A 23770-nucleotide genomic window follows, 5' to 3' on the forward strand; every position below is an offset into this window, starting at 1 on the left:
TTAGGTTGTCTTGGCCCTTCGATCAGTAATGGCATATGGTTGTACGACCGCTTCATACAAACCCAAGGTGGAAGGTTGTATATACAGAGCATCACTGGTCAAGGTGCTATGATTGCTTCTAACCTAGTCAGAAGGATTCATTCTATCTATGCTCAAAGCAAACCAAAGGTGCGTTACCTCTCCACTGATGTCCTTATAGAACATAGTATTGATAGTCCTCTAGTCATACCCATCGACGGGGTGCCTCATCATTGTATCTTTCTTACGCTCTTCGCCATGCCAGCGCAACAGCTTGGCTGACTTTGCACATGGAAACAGCCTATGCACCCGGGGAGATATAGGGAAATATCAAACGACCTTTACGGGACCTCCTCTGGTCTTGGTACCCTCATCTAACGGCCCTTCCTTGTACCATGGAGCTTCACACTTGGGGCACTTGTCCAAGTCTTTGTTTTTTCTCCATGGTACAATATGCACTCATTGGAGCACACGTGGATTTTTTCAACGTCGAGGCCGATGGGACAAATCATTTGCTTGACCAAGTATGTCTTTTCTGGCAACTTATTTTTCTAGGAGCATTTTTCGTATTATACCTAACAACTGATCAAAGCCTTTATCGCTCAATCCATTTGTCAATTTGAACTCTAACATCATGATGTTGGCTTTCAGTTTGCTCATTAGACAATTCCTATACAATGGTGTTTTGCCATCTTGTCTCATTTTCTCTAGCTTTGTCAGCTGTCTTTCACTAAGACATCCAGTCTCTACATTACGTAGTAGCTGAGAAATGCTATCGTTATCCTCGGTGTCGTCAACTAGTGTGTTCCTAAACACATTATTAACTGTGGTCATAGGTTCCATGTTGACACCGGGTTCCTCATCAACATCGTGGATGGCTATATCAGGCATGTCTACATCATCATTGTTTTCCTACAGAACATTCACACCAATCTCACTATGCATAGTCCATATTGTATAGTTTGGCATGAACCCTCTAGTAATCAAGTGCGATCGTATAGACTCAATTTGACGAAAGTTTCTTTGATTCTTGAAATCTTTGCATGGGCAGAAGACAGCGTTCCCATTCCCAGCATGGGCTTTGGCATCGGTGATAAACTGGCTGACGCCATGCATGTACCGCTTGTCCGTTCAGGACAGATGCATCCACTCTCGATCCATCTCTGCACAAAAAATACTGAGACAGTAATTACAAAGAATTAATAAAAAATTGAGTTTCATGAACAACAATTGTAGCTCAAAAGTACCATTTTTGGAAAACATTATTGTACACTAATTATTAGAAAATTAAAATTGATAGCCCCAGCCCTGTAAATTGAAAATTGTAGCAAAAAACAATTATTGCACAATAATGAAAAACATCTATTCTACTCTACTTCTAAGAACTAATTATAGCATCACATAATAACAATGATGATTTTGACCGCCATAGAATAATTAGCTAGGAATTTAAATGTGTTCATATACACCAATCTTTTGGATGATGGATTCATCACAATTTGAGCCTGGCACAAATGTCCAATTGGAAAAGTACTCTCTAGAATGGAGAAAGGACTAGAATGAGAATCAAGTAATGTAGCCATCAAAACAAAGCTAATTAAGCAACAAAATCAAAGAAGTGGATGTTTGTTACTAACATTAATGCAAAAAGATCAAGCCATTCTTTAAAATCCAAGCCCTAGTTTCATGGTGAAGAGCAGACGCAACAATGGAGGGAAAAGCCCAAACGCGTGCCTCTGTTCTCGGGATGCAAGAGAGGAGGAAGAAGAGGACGGCTGCAGCCTTTTTGTGTTGTAGGCTTATCACCGTCCGTTGTTAGCTAGAACTGACAGTGATAGATCCAAATCATTGTCGGCTCTTGTCTTAAACCGGCAGTGATGAGTGGCCGCCAAAACACTGCCGGTTCAAGCCACAAACCGATAGTGATGTGGTCCTTCACTGTCGGTTTTAGCCTAGCCCCAATCATTTTTTTATTTTCAAGCTCATAACCGTCTGTGAAGGTACATCACTGCCGGTTGTCATAAATCCGGCAGTGATGAGGCCGACACTGATGTCCAAATCTGGCGTAGTATTGTAATACCTTTATCTAGAAATGCTTGATTTGAGGCCCTTGGGCACATGTGTTTTTCAAAAACTGCATCTTCTAATTGATTTTGGTCATGGCTAAAATGAATTTATGTAGCAGTAAATACACCTATGAACCAAGGGCTTGTTTAGTTGGCGAAATTTTTTAGAAAATGGTACTGTAACACTTTCGTTGTTATTTGACAATTAGTGTCCAATCATAGTCTAATTAGACTTAAAAGATTTGTCTCGTGAATTTCGCCTAAACTGTGTAATTAGTTTTATTTTTTATTTATATTTAATGCTTCATGCATGCGTCCAAAGATTCGATGTGACGAGAAATCTTAAAAAATTTTGCAAAATTTTGGAAACTAATTAGGCACCAATATTACACACACCCGAGTTTGTACCATTGTTCAAAATATCCGGGTATGGCCTATAGTGGTTGTGCTCTATATCAGCTATGAGCAGCTATAGCGGGCTGCTATATCAGCTATAGCAGGATTTAAATCAATGTGATGGAGATGCTCCTAAACTTATTCAGAGCAAACCCAGAGGTCACGGGGTCCCAACAACGATGAGCTAGCTGTCCACTAGTACGTTTTGCCAAATTTCGTCGTGGTGGTCCTGCCACTCCAATAATGAAGGCTAAAATTCACCCCTGGTTTCATTCGTAGAGGTATCATGTGCCTATCATCAGCGTACGTACGTGAGATTTATGTGTGTTTTTTATAAAACAAAAAAAAACTACAACGCAAGTCAATGTCTTCTCCGTGGGCGTGCGTACGCAGCTAGCCCTTGCATTATTGACCTTTTGCATGCATGCATGCTGTGCCTGTCCTCCGCATCTCACAAATAATGATGGTACACGGCCGCGCTCGTTCATTACCATTCGTCCCATCGCGCACGTCCAAACCTGCCCTCAACGTCAGTGACCATACTCCACGTGGTTCACGAGCTGCGTCGATGACATGTGGGCCCTCAACACTAGCGCGACCGAGCAAGCAAACACGCACGCTCTATTTAAAGTTCACACAACCACGCCTGTGGATGTCAGAACAACAGGGCACAGTGTCCTCCTCCTACAATCCCAGCCTCCCTGGTAGCAGAGGCTAGAGCTAGCACGCAGATCGAGTGCGTGGCGCAATGGCACTGGCCACGGCCAGGCTCGTCCTCCTCGTGGTCCTCGTGGCCGGCAGCTCCTGCGGCGGCAGCGCGTGGCGGGGGCCGCTGACGCTGAGCAGCCTCCGGATGCTGCCGACGGCGCAGTACGCCGTCGAGGCGGCCGCGGAGCGCCTCAAGGTGTAATACCTCGAGTGTTAGGCTTGCATAACTTAACTTGCATAACATGAGCATGGGCATCAAGCATTCATAAATTATCATTTACAATTAAAACATTTGATTGAAACATATGAAACATTGCTTGTTATCTCGTGTTTCTTAGAACATATGCATAAGATCATGTGCAAATGAATGCAAGTGGGTAATGCTAGTCACTAAAACACCTTAGCTACACTTAGGTTAACACAAGGAACCTTGTTCATAAAGGCCACCTTTCATGATCAAGCACTTAAGTAATATTTCATGTGTTGACCTGGATAGCTCAATGAGTGACCACTGCATAAAATGATAGGATGACCTTGAAAATTTCTTAAACATGCTTAGGATATCATCATGAACAACTTTGGTATTTAAGGCTAGGGCTAGTTTGGTCATTTAGCCATGGTTTGAGTATGTATCATGATTTCAAAGTGACATGTTTGACTAAAATTGAACTAGGTGTTAGAGACCTTGCATGGAGGAGTTCACTAAAGCAAAGTTGTAGTGTTTGACATAAGGAACAACTTTGATTTTTGGGTCTTTGACTGATTCAGCTCCTAACGTGTTTGAAATTGGATCACAAGAATCATCAAAATCTTGATTTCAACACTTAAGAAAATTTTCTAAGTCAAGTTCATTGAACAGCCTGACAAGCTGACCTTCATGGCAATATAACTTGAATTCGGTTGAGAATTGGAACACGATCATTGAACAACATTTGAAGCTGGTACTTGGGTCTACAAAATCTATTCAGGATGTTTGCACGAAGGAGCCACGGATTAGTCGATAAGTCGACTTGAAAACTCGCTGTCAGGCTCGACTTCGGGACTTAACTGACGAACTGAATCGTTTCGGTGGCCGACCGGCTTCAGGCTTCGCGCGCCGCGTGTCCCCGGCGACGGCCGCGCGTCGCCAGCGCTCTGTTCACGCAGGCCACGACGCGCCCAAGCGCGTCTTCATCACGACAGCGCCCGCCCGCACTCAACCGCACTCCGTTTTCGCGTTGCCTCGGCCTTCCTCCTCGCCGCAGCGCTGCAGCGAGCTCGTTCCACCTCCGCCGTCGCCATAGCCGCGCAAGCTCGCGCCTAGCCATCCATTCTTCACCGCAGCAGCACAACTAGCTCCCCAGCGACCCACTGCTTCTTTCCGTGCCCGCCATTCGAGTTCGGTAAGCGTCAGCGCCGTGCCAGTGCTCACTGGAGCTCCGCCGCGGACTCCATCGTCGTGGCCACGCCGCCACAGTCCTCCTCCCGCTCCGTTAGCTAGCGCGCTAGGTTCCCCAGCGTTCCTAGATGCTCGTCTGCACCTTAGGTTGGGCCGTCGAGGTCGTCGCCAGCGTACCGCCGATGTCCCGCCTCGCCGAGCCGCCATGGCCGCCGCCGTCGTCGCTGGTGTCGACGATAGGGCCGGCCAAGTAGACCAATCGACGCGTTAGGTCACGGGGGTCACACTGTGATGATGTCACCGCCGACGTACTCGCCGTCGACGAGCTTTGGCCGCGTCCGTCGAGCAGCGCCGCTGTGCTCTGTTTTGGTCTCGCTGACCAGTGGGTCCCGCGTGTCAGCGACTCAATATTTCAAATCCAGTTCAGTTTGAATGCAGATTCACATGTGTTTTGTTATTTTTGTATCTTTAGTTTGGTAGCTCCTAAAATTGTGAAATAAATTTTGTAGTGTTCCTTAGGAGGTGTAGTATTTAGGAAAAATATGTTTTTAACATTTACAGTAGAAAGTTTTGGAGATTTAAATCAAGATTTGAAATGTGCTTTTGAATGCATTTAAATTTGTTTATTTTATATCTAGAGTTCCTGTGCTCCAAAAATTATGAAATTGTTATGGTAAGCTAGTCTTAGCATATATGAGCTTGGGTAAAAATCTTAGGACCAGTGCATGGGTAGATTTATAGTTATAGATTTTTCTTTTATGGCTAGTCAATCCTTGCATGAATTTTTTATAAATTATTTATGAGTCCAAAATTCATGAAATTTGTGGGAGGTAATACTAGTACCATATGGATGTTAAGAAAAATAAGAAATCTGTTGCTTGACACTTTTCAATAGGATTTTCCATTTATGCTATTTCAAGCCTTGCTTCCTTATCATTTTTGTATAGAATGTTCTACTTAGTAAAATAACATGAAATTTTTATAGTAGTCCTTTTATAGCATCAGTAAGGCACTGTAAATTTTTGGGAATTTATGAAGTACATCTGATATAGGTTTATTAATTAACCTAGATATCTAAATAAAATAATAAAGGCAATTAAATAAATAGTTTGGGCTCCACCATTATATTATATTAAATGTAATTAGTATGCTTAAACTGTTGGTAGATTATATGTTGTCAAATTTTGAATGATTACCTGAAGTAAAAGTATTCTTACTTTATATTGCATGTTAAATAGTTTCCGGACTGATTCTAGAGTGTGATGAGTTGCATGTTGAAACTGATGTAGACTGTAAAAATGGTTAATAACAAAGTTGTAGAGAATTTGATAAGCTTTCCAGAAAGTCCTGGATCACTGATTTTGGATTTGTAGAACTCTAGTTATGAGTGAAACAAGTAGCTACTGTTTGTGGCATAGTCGATGCATTGTAGAAGTAGTTAAGTAATAATCGAGAAGAGATATGCACCTACTCAAACAACGCGATGCACTTGTTAACATATATGCATTCGTAATACTTATACCATACTCATGCATTTAGGATCGGAGGAAGAGGTCACGTTGCTGGAATTCGAAGAAGCAGAGGAAGGGAACCCGCAGGAGGATCCGCAAGCCGCAGCTCCCGAAGGCGTGGAGCAGAAACCTGAAGAGCTTCCGGAGTGTCCTGACCATCGCCCTACTTCCTTTCTGCGAGGTAAGCCCCGGAGCATTATAAGTCTCCCAGTAATTTACAAATGTCTACTTACGTATTTATGATTGATGCATTAGGTTATAAGAGTTGAATGAAACCACTTGATGCATGTACATTCCTTGTCCAGATATTAACCCTTTAACCGGTATAGGTCTAGGATCAAATATATGCTTAGCCATGCTTAGACCGGTAGAAGTCGGGTGATGTCCTGTCACCTGCGAGATATAGGTGGATACCGGAGCACGGTTGGCTATATCTGCTATCGTGGAACAGAACCATGAGGTAAAAGTAAATCGAGACCAGACGGGAGGTAGATAGAGAAGCAACAAGACATGGAGGTCTTGGGTGTGGATCTATCCCCGTCTATGTCGATTAAGGACCGTACCGTTATTGGTGCTTCTGACAAGATTGAACACATGCCTCTCACTTAGCTGGCCGGATAACTCGTTCTGACCGCGAAGCCGAGTAATTCAACTCAGGCCGGGAACCGTTCTGTTGTGCGTTCCTTCCGGGGAATGATCAGACTGAGCCCAAGGGCAGGCTTGCCCTGAGCATCCTAGCATCTGGTGTTCCAGATTGTGCGGCGCGGTACGGACCCGCGAAATGTGTACCTGAGTTGTACCAAAGGTGACCTAAGGTGACCGTTGATTTGGTCTGCCTGAGTTTGTGTTAGGAATAAATTCCCAGCTGGTTGAAATCGATTCGAATCACCGTCTCTCCCGGATAGTGAGAAACTTGGCTAGTCCCAACATCGTAGTAACTATATTATGAAACATGATGGTTCAGATGAATATGGAATTACAATACCTGCTATGGTTACTATTGTATGCTTCTAAATGATATACCACATGTTTGGCACATGATAGTTGCTAACCTAGAAATGGATAGTTATAATTAACTTGATAAAGAAATCATAAGTGTACAACGGGTAAATTGCCTTTTTTCGCAAAATGTTGTCAAGTTACATCCACTTATACAGCCTTGCATAATCCTTGGAGTCATTTTATTTCTTGTTCATGACGGGTAAGTCTAGCTGAGTACCTTCTCGTACTCAGGGTTTATTTTCCCATTGTTGCAGATGGCACTGTGTATCATGGTTATTGCAAGAGTTGCTTCTATCCCGCTGTGGATGAGGAGTAAGCCTTGGGTAGGCTTCTTTAGTAATTCCTATCTTTGCTTTTGTGGACCGTGATCTGGCTTGGCACTGTATCAAATTATGTTGGAAACCTTATCTTCGAACTTATTTGCTTCCGCTTTATTTATCAAACTAGGTTTGTAATAACTTTTATTCATACTCTGATGATGAAAAGTATCTATGAACTTTATGTAATATGTGGCATGTATGTTGAATCCTATACGATCTTGGTTGTTGTAAATCGTTTATCGAGACCCATCGTGGTACTCGACGGACTACCGGGTTTATATGGGTTCAAGTATGACAGTGCGACCGCTTGCGGATTGCCATTGTACTTGTATTCTTATAAATTGGTCGGTTCTGCGACAGCTGGTATCAGAGAAAGATTCAACGTTATTTGTCACAAGTGTATTTAAAACAAAAGTTTTTGTTTTTTTTTCAAAAACCCTTCTCTAGCAACTAATAGTTATATAATAGGTATTTGAAATCTAAAGTGTGCCAATGATCACTTTCCTTATGCCCAAATTAAGGACTATTAGGTGGCTATTTAAGTACTAACATGGGGGGGGGTTTACTTCGTCGTCCATACGGCGTGCTATAGTATGGATGCCATTAACTTGAGTGGTAATGTATGGATCAAATGCCTCTACGCCAAGGTAAGATGAGTATAGGACCGCAAGATGTGAGCGTGCGGTCGGGAAGAGTTAGCTTTGGTACGGCTATGTATGCATGCTTGCATGTGTATATGGTACGTATTTAATTGTGGGTTTAAATTCTTGTCGGGTAGATTGATACGGAAGTATATGTATGGGTATACATATATGAAAGTATTTACAATTACATTCTGCATATTTCATTATGGGTTTAGGGCTGAAATGAAATTTTATGCAGGTACACTAACAACAAAACGTGTAGCTCGACTAGTTACGCTATATATGAGAGAACGTATGTATGCCACCGTGTCTACCGTTAGAAACAAATTTTTCCTAAGTTTGTGAGGACATACGGAACAAGCATGCATCATGCTAAATTACCATTCACATAAATACATTGTTCCTCCCCTTATAAAGATTCTTACTCGGTTATGTAACTCTTATCCATTATGGCATTGTCTCACAAAAGGGTACATGTTGATGGTGCAGATGGCACGCACCAAGCAGACTGCTCGCAAGTCCACCGGAGGCAGAGCTCCTAGCCGTCAACTTGCTCCATGTACCCGTCAACGTCACACGTTCCTTGGAGAGTTTGGGATGCCTACACTCTTGTGGAGAGTGCTCAGCTATGTAGGTTATCCTGATGGAATGGAACCCCGCTACTTCTGGGTGAATGAGCGGTTGGGAGAAGGTCTCTTAGTTACAGTGGAGGCCGTTGTTCGTCCCCGAGGTGATGATTCTGAGTGGACAGGTTGGTGTTATGAGTCGATTGGCAGGACTGCTGAAGAAGCAGCTGGCAGGGCAGCCTTTGGAATCTTGAGGAATATCATGGATCATTTTCCTCAAGAGCTGGCAGCCGCTTTGGTTGGAGTCTTTCCAAGAGGTAATCCCTCCACTGACTCATGGCAGCAGGCAAGAGGAAGATCTTTGGAGATTGGTGCAGCGGAAGGGCAGAACAGCGATAACCCTGCCATGAGCGCCATGTTCGCAATGATGAGAGTGTTAGATAGAGTTGAAGGTAGCCTCAGACATGTGTCTAGTGCTCTTGGTCATGCCCGCGAGGACCGACGTCAGCTTCAGAGGGAGCATGACGCCGAGATTGAGAGGCTCACTAAAGAGATGACTCGGTTAACTCACCAGCGAAATGCAGCTTGGTCCAGGGAAGATGTCCTGAGGGCTCGATAGTTTGAGCTGGGACAGTAGCTGGCCAATGCAGAAGAATACAACGATAATCTGCATGAAGAGGTTCATCTACTACACAATCAGCTCCACCCTTATGTCCCACCTGGAGCCACAGAAATGGATCTAGAAGGGTACGAGGAAGAAGAAGAAGTGGCACCTGAGGAAGAAGTAGAACCTGAGGAAGGAGATGATTCTGCGTCTGACCTCGATAGTGATCATGATGAGGATTAGATCGCTTAGCATGTAGTGGGAAGCCTAATGTATCACCTTTATTCATGTAATGGACCTGTAGTTCCAAGTTGGCATCAGTAACCAGACTATCATGTAATGTTAATCGCACGATGGATGGACGTCAATGCAATTCCAGTTTTTTTTTGTCGGTAATCACGCTTTAAATTTGCATGCATTATGAGCACGATAAGTGGTCAAATTGGTGATGTCATGTTGCGAGAATGAATTATTATGCCTCTGTTTTTATTGTGATTTTGAGAATTTTCTCCAATAATTTCAATTTGGCATGAGTACAAAATTCCTCTGTAATCTCTTGACCTCAACCAATAATCGCTTATTGTTGCAACTTCGCAGATGACGCGCACCCGTGCAGGAGCTAGTAGCAGCCAGGATGGCAACCAGGATGACTTGCCACCCCCACCGCCACCGTCTGCTTAGGAATTCTTTACCTAGTTCCTAGGGAGCCAAAGGACAATGGAGGAAGCTTTGCGCCTCATCGCGCAAAACACTGCTCGTGGCCACCCACAGCAACCAGGGGCTGAGCCAAATCAGCATAGTTCATTCAAGGAGTTTCTGGACACGAAGCCTCCGATCTTCAAGGTGGCGGAGGAACCACTACAAGCTGATGAGTGGCTGAATACCATCAAGCAGAAATTTCATCTGCTAAGGGTCACAGAGCACCTGAAAGCAGAATATGCTTCTCATCAATTGCAAGGACCAGCAGGAATCTGGTGGACGCACTTCCTGTCGTCTCTGCCTGCTAATGCGAGAGTGACCTAGGATCAATTCAAGCTGGCTTTTAGGGGACATCATATTCCCCCGGGCCTGATGCGCATGAAAGCAGCAGAATTTATGAGGCTCACTCAGGGAACAAAGTCACTCACAGAATATATGCACACATTCAACAACTTGTCAAGATATGCTCCAAGTTTCGTGGATACTGAAGAGAAAAAGATTGAGAGTTTCAAGCGAGGTTTGGGTACCAAACTGATGAAGACTATGGCAAATTCTCGATGTGCCACGTACAATGAGTTTATTAGTGATGCCTTGACCCAAGAAAACCACAACAACCTGCATGCAGTTGCTAAAGGTCGCAAGAGGGCATATGAGGCCGGTGCATCCGGATCTTTCCCGTCGAAGGCGCCTGTCATAGCTAGGCCACAATTCCGTCCACCTGCACCCAAGTTTAGGCCTCCACCACCAAAAGCTCAAAATAATAGGCCACAGAAACCATTCTGTAAGGCGTTCACTATTGCCTTACCAAAAGGAAATGGTAATCAGGACAGCTCCACCGGATTCAGAAGTAATCAACCATGTTTCAACTGCAACCAACTAGGCCATTGGTCCAAGGAGTGCCCCCACCCCAAGAGGAATAGCAACCCAAATCAGAACAATCAGAGGCAGGTGAATGCCAGGGCACGTTAGGGACAAGTGCATTATACCACTGTAGAGGAAGTGCCCGCCAGAGAGGTTGTCACGGCTGGTATGTTTCTCGTCAACAAGCATCCCGCTGTTGTTTTATTTTATTCGGGAGCTTCTCATTCATTTATGAGTCAAGCATTTGCATCTAGACATGATCAAGAAATAATTGAAGTAAGTAAAGGGGGTTTTAACATAAGTTTAGCAAGGGGAACTGTTACTACCAAAAAGATAGTCAAAAATGTACTCATCGTGATACAAGGGAGGGAGTACACAATAGATTTGATAATATTGCCGGGGTTGTCGATAAGTTTAATCTTAGGCATGAATTGGATGAAGGATCATGGTGTTCTTATTGACACTAGCACCCGCACTATTATGTTGAGAGAACCCACAGGAGGGAATGCTTTTCTAGTTCCACTCTCCCGCGATTTCGAACCCCAACATTTAGCCTGTGCTATCCAAACCACCACCATATGTGATATCCCCGTGGTTTGTGAGTTTCCGGATGTATTTCCAGAGGAATTACTAGGTCTACCACTAGATAGGGACGTGGAATTTAAGATTGAATTAGTGCCAGGTACCGCACCCATATCCAGAAGGCCATATAGAATGCCACCCAATGAGTTAGCAGAACTTAAAGTTCAATTGCAAGATCTATTGGACAAGGGTCTTATCCAACCTAGCTCATCTCCGTGGGGATGCCCAGCATTGTTTGTGAAAAAGAAGGATAAGGCACTGAGAATGTGTGTAGATTACAGACCACTCAATGTTGTGACCATCAAGAACAAATATCCATTACCCCGCATCGACATTTTGTTCGATCAGCTAGCGAAGGCAAAGGTATTCTCTAAAATTGACTTGAGATCAGGTTACCATCAGATAAAGATCAGACCGGAGGATATACCTAAAACTACTTTCTCTACTAGGTACGGCTTATACGAGTATTTGGTTATGTCTTTTGGACTAACAAATGCTCCAGCCTATTTCATGTACCTGATGAACTCGGTATTCATGCCCAAACTTGATAAGTTCGTGGTCGTGTTTATCGATGACATATTGATTTATTCAGAAAATGAGTCAGATCATGAAGAGCATCTGAGGATTGTCCTATCCAGACTGAGGGAGCATAAGCTATATGCCAAGTTTAGCAAATGTGAATTTTGGATGAGCAAAGTACCTTTCTTAGGTCACATTTTATCAAGAGATGGAATCTCAGTAGACCCATCAAAAGTACAAGAGGTCATGGATTGGAAAGCCCCAACTTCGGTTCATGAAGTTCAGAGTTTTCTAGGGTTAGCAGGATACTATCGTCGGTTTATTCTAGATTTCTCAAAAATAGCTAAGCCTATGACCAGACTACTTCAGAAAGATGAGAAATACAAATAGACACCAGAATGTGAAACAGCTTTTCACACCCTCAGAACTTTGTTGACTACAGCGCCTGTGCTAGCACAACCAGACATTGAAAAGTCTTTTGATATATTTTGTGATGCATCAGGAATAGGTTTGGGATGTGTGCTTATGCAAGAAGGGAGAGTAATCGCATATGCCTCACGGCAATTGAGAAAACATGAAGTCAACTACCCTACACATGATTTGGAACTGGCAGCCGTTGTCCATGCATTAAAGATATGGAGACATTACTTGTTGGGCAATGTATGTCATATCTATATTGACCACAAAAGCCTCAAGTATATCTTTACCCAACCAGAACTGAACATGAGACAACGTAGATGGTTGGAATTGATTAAGGACTATAATTTGGAAGTGCATTACCCTCTGGGTAAAGCTAATGTAGTAGCCGATGCACTTAGTCGGAAGTCCCATTGCAACACTATGGAAGCACTATTGGAAGATGGATTCAACTTGCTACATCCTGCTGTACTCCACAATATCACAATTAGTTGTTTGCTTGAGGGCAAAATCATAGAGCTACAGCAGACAAATGTAGGAATAAGTCACATCAAGAGAAAAATGCAAGAGCAAGAAACCAAACATTTTAGATTGGACGAAAGAGGTGTATTATGGTTTGAGGACCGGCTAGTGGTACCAAAAGACCGTGAGCTCAGGAATCAAATTTTAGAGGAAGCTCACTCGTCCAAATTGTCTATCCATCCGGGTAGTAGTAAAATGTATCAAGATCTAAGAACCCGTTTTTGGTGGACTAAGATGAAGAAAGAGATCGCAGCCTATGTTGCTAAGTGTGATAACTGCAGTAGAGTGAAAGCCGTCCATATGAAAACTGATGGATTACTTCAGCCATTACCTATTCCGGGATGGAAATGGGAGGAAATTAGTATGGACTTTATTACAGGCCTTCCAACAATGCCACAAGGTCACGATTCAATCTGGGTCATTGTTGACCATCTCACCAAGTCAGCACACTTTATACCCGTGAACATGCGGTATATAGTTGGGAAATACGCTGAGATATATGTATCCCAGATCGTGAGATTGCATGGAGTGCCCAGGACCATAATCTCAGATAGAGGACCACAGTTCATAGCTCGTTTCTGGGAGCACTTACACCAAGCCTTGGGAACCAAGCTAATCAGAAGTTCAGCTTATCATCCGTAAACTTCAGGACAGACAGAGCGAGTAAACCAAATCCTAGAAGATTTACTTAGGGCTTGTGTTATATCTTCAAAAGGTTCATGGGAGAAATGGTTACCTTTAGCTGAATTCTCCTATAACAACAGTTATCAAGCGAGTATCAAAATGGCTCCATTTGAAGCCTTGTATGGTAGAAAGTGCAGAACTCCATTGAATTGGATTGAGCCCGGTGAAAGAAGATACTTTGGTATTGATTTTGTCAATGAAGCCGAAGAGCAAGTATGTATCATCCAACAACACATGAAGGCAGCTCAATCAAGACAGAAGAGTTATGCCGATAGAAGAAGAAGACCACTAACTTTTGAAGTGGGTGACTATGTATACTTGAGAGTATCACCCATGAAAGGTGTGAAAAGATTTGGGATGAAAAAGAAGCTTTCACCAAGATATGTAGGGCCATATAAAATTATGGAGCGAAAAGGAAATGTTGCGTATAAGCTACAACTACCACCAGAGATGAGTGCAATCTTTGATGTGTTCCATGTTTCTCAGCTAAAGAAATGTCTTCGAGTACCTGAAGAAGCGATTGCACCCACCAACATGCAGCTTCAATCGGATTTGACCTATGAAGAAAAGCCAATTCGAGTATTAGAAGAGATGGAGAGAGTGACAAGGAGTAAGATCATTAAGTTCTATAAGGTGGTGTGGAACAATCATAGTGAACAAGATGCTACGTGGAAAAGAGAAGATTATCTACGAGAAGTTTATCCCGCCTTTTTCCAAGAATGATAGGTCTTGCAAATCTCGGGACAAGATTTTTATAAGGGGGAGGGGCTGTAACACCTTGAGTGTTAGCCTTGCATAACTTGACTTGCATAACATGAGCATGGGCATCAAGCATTCATAAATTATCATTTACAATTGAAACATTTGATCGAAACATATGAAACATTGCTTGTTATCTCGTGTTTCTTAGAACATATGCATAAGATCATGTGCAAATGAATGCAAGTGGGTAATGCTAGTCACTAAAACACCTTAGCTACACTTAGGTTAACACAAGGAACCTTGTTCATGAAGGCCACCTTTCATGATCAAGCACTTAAGTAATATTTCATGTGTTGACCTGGATAGCTCTATGAGTGACCACTGCATAAAATGATAGGATGACCTTGAAAATTTCTTAAACATGCTTAGGATATCATCATGAATAACTTTAGTATTTAAGGCTAGGGCTAGTTTGGTCATTTAGCCATGGTTTGAGTATGTATCATGATTTCAAAGTGACATGTTTGACTAAAGTTGAACTAGGTGTTAGAGACCTTGCATGGAGGAGTTCACTAAAGCAAAGTTGTAGTGTTTGACATAAGGAACAACTTTGATTTTTGGGTCTTTGACTGATTCAGCTCCTAACGTGTTTGAAATTGGATCACAAGAATCATCAAAATCTTGATTTCAACACTTAAGAAATTTTTCTAAGTCAAGTTCATTGAACAGCCTGACAAGCTGACCTTCATGGCAATATAACTTGAATTCAGTTGAGAATTGGAACACGATCATTGAACAACATTTGAAGCTGGTACTTGGGTCTACAAAATCTATTCAGGATGTTTGCACGAAGGAGCCACGGATTAGTCGATAAGTCGACTTGAAAACTCGCTGTCAGGCTCGACTTCGGGACTTAACTGACGAACTGAATCGTTTCGGTGGCCGACCGGCTTCAGGCTTCGCGCGCCGCGTGTCCCCGACGACGGCCGCGCGTCGCCAGCGCTCTATTCACGCAGGCCACGACGCGCCCAAGCGCGCCTTCATCACGCCAGCGCCCGCCCACACTCAACCGCACTCCGTTTTCACGTTGCCTCGGCCTTCCTCCTCGTCGCAGCGCTGCAGCGAGCTCGTTCCACCTCCGCCGTCGCCATAGCCGCGCAAGCTCGCGCCTAGCCATCCATTCTTCACCGCAGCAGCACAACTAGCTCCCCAGCGACCCACTGCTTCTTCCCGTGCCAGCCATTCGAGTTCGGTAAGCGTCAGCGCCATGCCAGTGCTCACCGGAGCTCCGCCACGGACTCCGTCGTCGTGGCCACGCCGCCACAGTCCTCCTCCCGCTCCGTTAGCTAGCGCGCTAGGTTCCCCAGCGTTCCTAGATGCTCGTCTGCACCTTAGGTTGGGCCGCCGAGGTCGTCGCCGGCGTACCGCCGACGTCCCGCCTCGCCGAGCCGCCATGGCCGCCGCCGTCGTCGCTGGTGTCGACGATAGGGCCGGCCAAGTAGACCAATCGACGCGTTAGGTCACGGGGGTCACACTGTGATGATGTCACCGCCGGCGTACTCGCCGTCGGCGAGCTTTGGCCGCGTCCGTCGAGCAGCGCCGCTGTGCTCTGTTTTGGTCTCGCTGACCAGTGGGTCCCGCGTGTCAGCGACTCAATATTTCAAATCCAGTTTAGTTTGAATGCAGATTCACATGTGTTTTGTTATTTTTGTATCTTTAGTTTGGTAGCTCCTAAAATTGTGAAATAAATTTTGTAGTGTTCCTTAGGAGGTGTAGTATTTAGGAAAAATATGTTTTTAACATTTACAGTAGAAAGTTTTGGAGATTTAAATCAAGATTTGAAATGTGCTTTTGAATGCATTTAAATTTGTTTATTTTATATCTAGAGTTCCTGTGCTCCAAAAATTATGAAATTGTTATGGTAAGCTAGTCTTAGCATATATGAGCTTGGGTAAAAATCTTAGGACCAGTGCATGGGTAGATTTATAGTTATAGATTTTTCTTTTATGGCTAGTCAATCCTTGCATGAATTTTTTATAAATTATTTATGAGTCCAAAATTCATGAAATTTGTGGGAGGTAATACTAGTACCATATGGATGTTAAGAAAAATAAGAAATCTGTTGCTTGACACTTTTCAATAGGATTTTCCATTTATGCTATTTCAAGCCTTGCTTCCTTATCATTTTTGTATAGAATGTTCTACTTAGTAAAATAACATGAAATTTTTATAGTAGTCCTTTTATAGCATCAGTAAGGCACTGTAAATTTTTGGGAATTTATGAAGTACATCTGATATAGGTTTATTAATTAACCTAGATATCTAAATAAAATAATAAAGGCAATTAAATAAATAGTTTGGGCTCCACCATTATATTATATTAAATGTAATTAGTATGCTTAAACTGTTGGTAGATTATATGTTGTCAAATTTTGAATGATTACCTGAAGTAAAAGTATTCTTACTTTATATTGCATGTTAAATAGTTTCCGGACTGATTCTAGAGTGTGATGAGTTGCATATTGAAACTGATGTAGACTGTAAAAATGGTTAATAACAAAGTTGTAGAGAATTTGATAAGCTTTCCAGAAAGTCCTGGATCACTGATTTTGGATTTGTAGAACTCCAGTTATGAGTGAAACAAGTAGCTACTGTTTGTGGCATAGTCGATGCATTGTAGAAGTAGTTAAGTAATAATCGAGAAGAGATATGCACCTACTCAAACAACGCGATGCACTTGTTAACATATATGCATTCGTAATACTTATACCATACTCATGCATTTAGGATCGGAGGAAGAGGTCACGTTGCTGGAATTCGAAGAAGCAGAGGAAGGGAACCCGCAGGAGGATCCGCAAGCCGCAGCTCCCGAAGGCGTGGAGCAGAAACCTGAAGAGCTTCCGGAGTGTCCTGACCATCGCCCTACTTCCTTTCTGCGAGGTAAGCCCCGGAGCATTATAAGTCTCCCAGTAATTTACAAATGTCTACTTACGTATTTATGATTGATGCATTAGGTTATAAGAGTTGAATGAAACCACTTGATGCATGTACATTCCTTGTCCAGATATTAACCCTTTAACCGGTATAGGTCTAGGATCAAATATATGCTTAGCCATGCTTAGACCGGTAGAAGTCGGGTGATGTCCTGTCACCTGCGAGATATAGGTGGATACCGGAGCACGGTTGGCTATATCTGCTATCGTGGAACAGAACCATGAGGTAAAAGTAAATCGAGACCAGACGGGAGGTAGATAGAGAAGCAACAAGACATGGAGGTCTTGGGTGTGGATCTATCCCCGTCTGTGTCGATTAAGGACCGTACCGTTGTTGGCGCTTCTGACAAGATTGAACACATGCCTCTCACTTAGCTGGCCGGATAACTCGTTCTGACCGCGAAGCCGAGTAATTCAACTCAGGCCGGGAACCGTTCTGTTGTGCGCTCCTTCCGGGGAACGATCAGACTGAGCCCAAGGGCAGGCTTGGCCTGAGCATCCTAGCATCTGGTGTTCCAGATTGTGCGGCGCGATACAGACCCGCGAAATGTGTACCTGAGTTGTACCAAAGGTGACCATTGATCTGGTCTGCCTGGGTTTGTGTTAGGAATAAATTCCCAGCTGGTTGAAATCGATTCGAATCACCGTCTCTCCCGGATAGTGAGAAACTTGGCTAGTCCCAACATCGTAGTAACTATATTATGAAACATGATGGTTCAGATGAATATGGAATTACAATACCTGCTATGGTTACTATTGTATGCTTCTAAATGATATACCACATGTTTGGCACATGATAGTTGCTAACCTAGAAATGGATAGTTATAATTAACTTAATAAAGAAATCATAATTGTACAACGGGTAAATTGCCTTTTTTCGCAAAATGTTGTCAAGTTACGTCCACTTATACAGCCTTGCATAATCCTTGGAGTCATTTTATTTCTGGTTCATGACGGGTAAGTCTAGCTGAGTACCTTCTCGTACTTAGGGTTTATTTTCCCATTGTTGCAGATGGCACTGTGTATCATGGTTATTGCAAGAGTTGCTTCTATCCCACTGTGGATGAGGAGTAAGCCTTGAGCAGGCTTCTTTAGTAATTCCTATCTTTGCTTTTGTGGACCGTGATCTGGCTTGACACTGTTTCAAATTATGTTGGAAACCTTATCTTCGAACTTATTTGCTTCCGCTTTATTTATCAAACTAGGTTTGTAATAACTTTTATTCGTACTCTGATGATGAAAAGTATCTGTGAACTTTATGTAATATGTGGCATGTATGTTGAATCCTGTACGATCTTGGTTGTTGTAAATCGTTTATCGAGACCCGTCGTGGTACTCGACGGACTACCGGGTTTATATGGGTTCAAGTATGACAGTGCGACCGCTTGCGGATTGCCATTGTACTTGTATTCTTATAAATTGGTCGGTTCTGCGACAGGCGGACTTCTCCCGGCGCGCCGGCGTGCCGTGCGACAGCTGGCGCCTGGCCGTGGAGACGTACAACAAGCGCGACTGGACGACGGTGCCGGCCAGCTGCGAGGGCTACGTCGGCCACTACATGCTGGGCGGGCACTACCGCCGGGACTCCCGCGTCGTGGTCGACGAGGCCGTCGCGTACGCCGAGGCGCTCAACCTCGGCGGCAACGGCAAGGAGGTGTGGGTGTTCGATATCGACGAGACGTCCCTCTCCAACCTCCCCTACTACGCCAAACACGGCTTCGGGTATGTACGTTGTTTAACTCGCTGCCGGCGTATACGTACGTACCAGGGCCGGCCCTGAGGGCGGGCGGACGGGGCAGTCGCCCTGGGCCCCCAATTCCCTGGGGCCCCATCCCAGGTATATATACCGTATATTGCGTGGTTAAGAGGCTAAGAGCTTTAAGCAGCGAATAGTTTCCGTCGTCGCTACCTGTAGGTATGCTGCCTCCCGCTGCAACTGCAACAACCTGACGATTCTCATGCGAGCTATTTTTGTGAAGTCGTTTGGTTACTGCAGATAAACGCGGTGGGTCCTGATGGCTCCAACATATAATTTAGGCTCAGTTATTATATATATAATATTATATATATTATTATTCTTTATTAGAGATAGCACATTACGTTGCATTTCATGTAACTCGCTGCTAACTTGCTTTCTTCATCTTCTTCTATTAAACCAAAATTTACTTTACTGCAATTTGCTAGCTTCCTTCACTATCTTCTTGCATCTTCAAAGCGCACATGATTATGCATACACCCGTACAGTAAAATCTTAACCTGCTTCTTTTATTTCTTTTTTAAATATTTTGTACAAAATCTAGTCAAACGAAAAAATAAAAAAATGAGTATGAGTAGATGAATTAATACAATCACACAGAGAGATTTATAAAGAAGTTTCTTAAGAGTAATTCAAGCGCTTCAAGAGATCCAAACAAGATGGTGATATGGTTGTCAAGGAACCAGAGTATACCATCATTATAGTGATAGAAAATTTATATATATATATATATTGTTTCTTTGAATATCGCTTTTGTATATGTAGCTAAGCGTTTATCATTAACTATTTTATACATATAAGTGTTTAAGCATGTGTATATAAGGGGCCCCTAGATTTTGGTTTTGCTCCGGGCCACTAAAAACTCAGGGCCGGCCCTGGTACGTACGTCGATACGTACGCAACGCCCACTAATATAGAGACGGTTTTCATTAGCGCTACCAATTTTTTTCACTGACGATGTACAAAAGTACGTAGACGCTAGTGCACAGTGATTTTTGGGGGGCCAACACGCAAGAACCGCTAGTGAAAAAAGAAAGTCATTTCAGTTGTGTTTTATACAACATGAACGTTAGTAGAAATGCTCCTGTTTTTTACTAGTGGTTGAGTTAAACTACTACTAGCTAGTAGAAGAATAGGTATTTTTACTGTCGGTGGGTTATATATGTCATTAGTCCTATATGTTTTTTTTAGAGACGGTTGTCTTAAGCTATCTGCCACTAAAAATCCAATTTAAAATGACCCGTATATAAAATCCAGCATATTATCATTTTGCAACCGAACAATGTTTTTTTAGTTCTACAAATACTTCAACGCTAGCTACTGATCCGTCCGTTTCAAGGTGGAAGCAGTTTAAAATTTTACATAGAACAAAATGCGCCACCATCTTTATAGTGCATCTTTGTGGTATTATAGATATTGATATATTTTGTATATATAAACATGTATTGTCTAATGTTAGACAAATTTTAGTGAGGAATTAAAAAAATTAAATCGGCCTACTCCCACCATATAAAAGTATAAACGCTTCTGATTCTATTCTAACTTTCTAAGTGAAACTACTGAAAGTTTGACCAATTTTGGGTATTAGGATCTCTGACATCAAAGAAGAAAAATGTAAAAATATACTCATCTCTTTTAATGGATGTCATGATGCTCATTTGGTATCATTCATAAACATTGCTGTTTTCTCTATTAACTTAATCATACCTGTAGTTAATAGTTTGATTTAGGATAACATTAGAAACTATTATATATTTACATGTTACATATGTTGCAAACATAATTGCATATGACCCTGTGCGAGTAGTCCAGTAGAAAACCTTATGAGAAACAGAGGTAGTAAGGTGTAAATTAAAACATGTATATGTATGGCTGTCCTTTCTCTGTGTCCTCTATCTCAAAGAAAGGGGCACAGATCGTGCTGGACAAGGGCAGCATGTGCCGAGCAAAACAATGCCTGACGGGGACGTCGATGAGATTATGCCAGATCAGAGTTGGACCACGTACGGTACAGTACATGTATTGCTGGTCCGCTTGGCCAACGCTTTCTGGCTACAGAAACCTTTATCAATTTCTGGAATCTTGATAGCGTCCAATCCAATAGCAGGTTGCCTGCTGTTCACCCAGAATAGGAAGAATATATTGCTGGCTAACGCATAATGCTGGATAACAAGCTGGCTTGGCTCGGCTTGTTCTGGCTCGTTAAGATAACAAGCTAGCTTGGCTCGGTTTGTTATCCTACCGAGCCAGAAAGCCAGCTTGGCTTAGCTCGTTAAAAGTTCGAGCTGGCTCGTTAAGCTCGTGAGTCAGGTATAAAAAATACACAAATATAATATTTGCATTTATCTAAAGTTTGAGAATAATAATAATATAAAAGAAATGCATCTAGATCAGTTACCAGTCAATTTATAGGGTCTAGACCAGTTAACAGTCAATTGTAAAATGCAAGACATGAAGTAATACAAAAACTAATATAAGTTTTGATAATTTTTTTTTTCTAAAAGCTTGGCTCGTTTAGCTCGCGAGCGACTCGCGAACTGGCTCGAGTTGGCTCGTTATAGCTAACGAGCTAAAATCTTGGCTCGGCTCGGCTCGTTATCGTAACGAGCCGAGCTGAGCCGAGCCGAGTCGAGCCAGCCACGAGCCGAGCGAGCTAACGAGCTTCGAGTTTTTCGTCCAGGCTTACTAACGCTTGATCCCAACTATACTTAACCTTTAGTTTCAAAAAAAAAACTATACTTAACCTCTAGCTAATTGTTGTTGTTTCATTGTTGTTGCTAGCACTAAGCCGTACAACGCGACGAGTTTCAACGAGAGTACGTGCTGGAGGGGAGCGCGCCGGTGCTGCCGGAGACGCAGCGGCTCTTCAAGAAGCTCATCTCCCTCGGCATCAAGCCGGTGTTCCTGACGGGCCGCACCGAGGACCAGAGGGCCATCACCGTCACCAACCTCCGCCGCCAGGGCTACTCCGGCTGGATGGACCTGCTGCTCAAGCCCGTCGGGCTCAAGGCCACCGCCATCGCCTACAAGTCCGGCGAGCGGCAGAAGCTCCAGGACGCAGGGTTCGTCATCGTCGGCAACATCGGCGACCAGTGGAGCGATATCCTCGGCGCGCCGGAGGGCGCGCGCACCTTCAAGCTGCCTGACCCGCTCTACTACATTGGCTAATTAAGCGATGCTGCCACGCTGTCCTCCGTATAATTATTAATCCAACGGCGGCTCTCCATCAGCCCCATCGATCAATCCGTCGTCGCCCGGTTGCAATGACGGTCTGTGCTGTTTGTGATGAACTGTTCTTTGTTTGTTACCCCTCCCTTGCTTTTTACTTTATGACCGCTCCATGTTATCATTAATTCCTGAGGTTAATTTCCTGAGTTTAGTGGAAATAAGGCTGACTCAGTGGAGAGCCTGTCGATTTCTTAATAATTTCCTCATGATTATATATGTTATACAAAGTGGATGAATCCTTCGTGGTACTATATATATATATATATATATATATATATATATATATATATATATATATATATATATATATATATATATATATATATATATATATATATATATCTCTCTCTCTCTCTGTGTGTGTGTGTGTGTGTGTGTGTGTGTGTGTGTGTGTGTGTGTGTGTGTGTGTGTGTGTGTCATCGTCTCCTCTCTTACATTGACATTCCCTATAATGATACTAATAAATATATATTTTTACGTTTTCCCTTTTCTATACGCTAAAGCTATCCGACGCTCGAGTGATTCCCTGCCTGCTGTCACTCGATTTTTTTAGGCGTCGGATGTAGATCTTGTGACTCTAGGAATCGCTGCAATCTATCGCTGATATCACCGTGACGCTGCCCCTGCCCGGAAGAATTTGCATGCATGCATGGACCACTCTGTCCGGGGCCACAAGCGGCACCCACTTCGATTTGCTGGGCGAAGAATAGCAGCAGCCGCTGGCCCCACCACACATCCATGCGTTCATGTAGATTTTTTTCTTGCCACTAGTCACATATTACATTTTATTAGGCCATATTTTACGATTCCAGTTTAGGGGTAAGTTCTATGTTTAATTGGTGTAAATTGATTGTTCGTAAATGAGAATGATTAGGATTCATTAAACATATTTTTTTTACTTTTTTTTTATTTTCTGTATGTTTTATTGGTTATCCTTTGAAATTTTCCAATTTGCCTTCCATAAAAATAATCCAGCTATTTTTTGTTTTATTTGTTTATTATTTTATTATTTGAATAATCTTTTTTGTTCCTTTGATCTAGATTTAACGGTCATGCAATCGAGTGATGCTTAGATGAGAAACACTCGATTTTCTTTTTTATCCCAATCGAGTGAGCATGTGGCGTTGAACACTCAGGTGTCAGCTGGCCCCGGAACACCCTGACTGTGCTATAGACAGACCCTAATTAAATCGTACAATGGTGAAATATTTGTCTTTTAGTCATACATTTTTGCTCATGACGCAGTGCTTCACAAACAAACACCTCTTTTCGTCACAGTCCTCTCTCTCTCTTCCGCATCATAAAAAATGTACCTGCCCTTAGAACAAAAAAAATATAGAAGGAATCATTTTTAAAAAAAAACTCTTTGATCAATGTGTGGTGAGTGGTGACAGACCTTACCTTCATCTTTGCGTTGCAAAGCAGAGCACACCTGAGGATGAATCGCTTTTGCTCTTTATTTGTAACTTGGGCAAGCGAATCAGCTGAAATGTTATTGGGTGTGAACTATCATTACGCCATTTGGATTGTAGCCATAGGGCCAAGCACACAGTACTCTATAATAATATCCATGTGCCGTATAATTATTAGGCC

General features: G+C 42.9%; 1 pseudogene; it reads left to right on the forward strand.

Moving 5' to 3' along the window:
- Nucleotides 1-3150: 3150 nt before the first annotated feature.
- On the forward strand, nt 3151-22403 carry LOC136512286 (stem 28 kDa glycoprotein-like; annotated as a pseudogene).
- The last annotated feature ends 1367 nt before the right edge of the window (nt 22404-23770 follow it).

The sequence above is a fragment of the Miscanthus floridulus genome, chromosome 16, assembly GCF_019320115.1.
Source record: "Miscanthus floridulus cultivar M001 chromosome 16, ASM1932011v1, whole genome shotgun sequence".
Lineage (NCBI taxonomy): Eukaryota > Viridiplantae > Streptophyta > Magnoliopsida > Poales > Poaceae > Miscanthus > Miscanthus floridulus.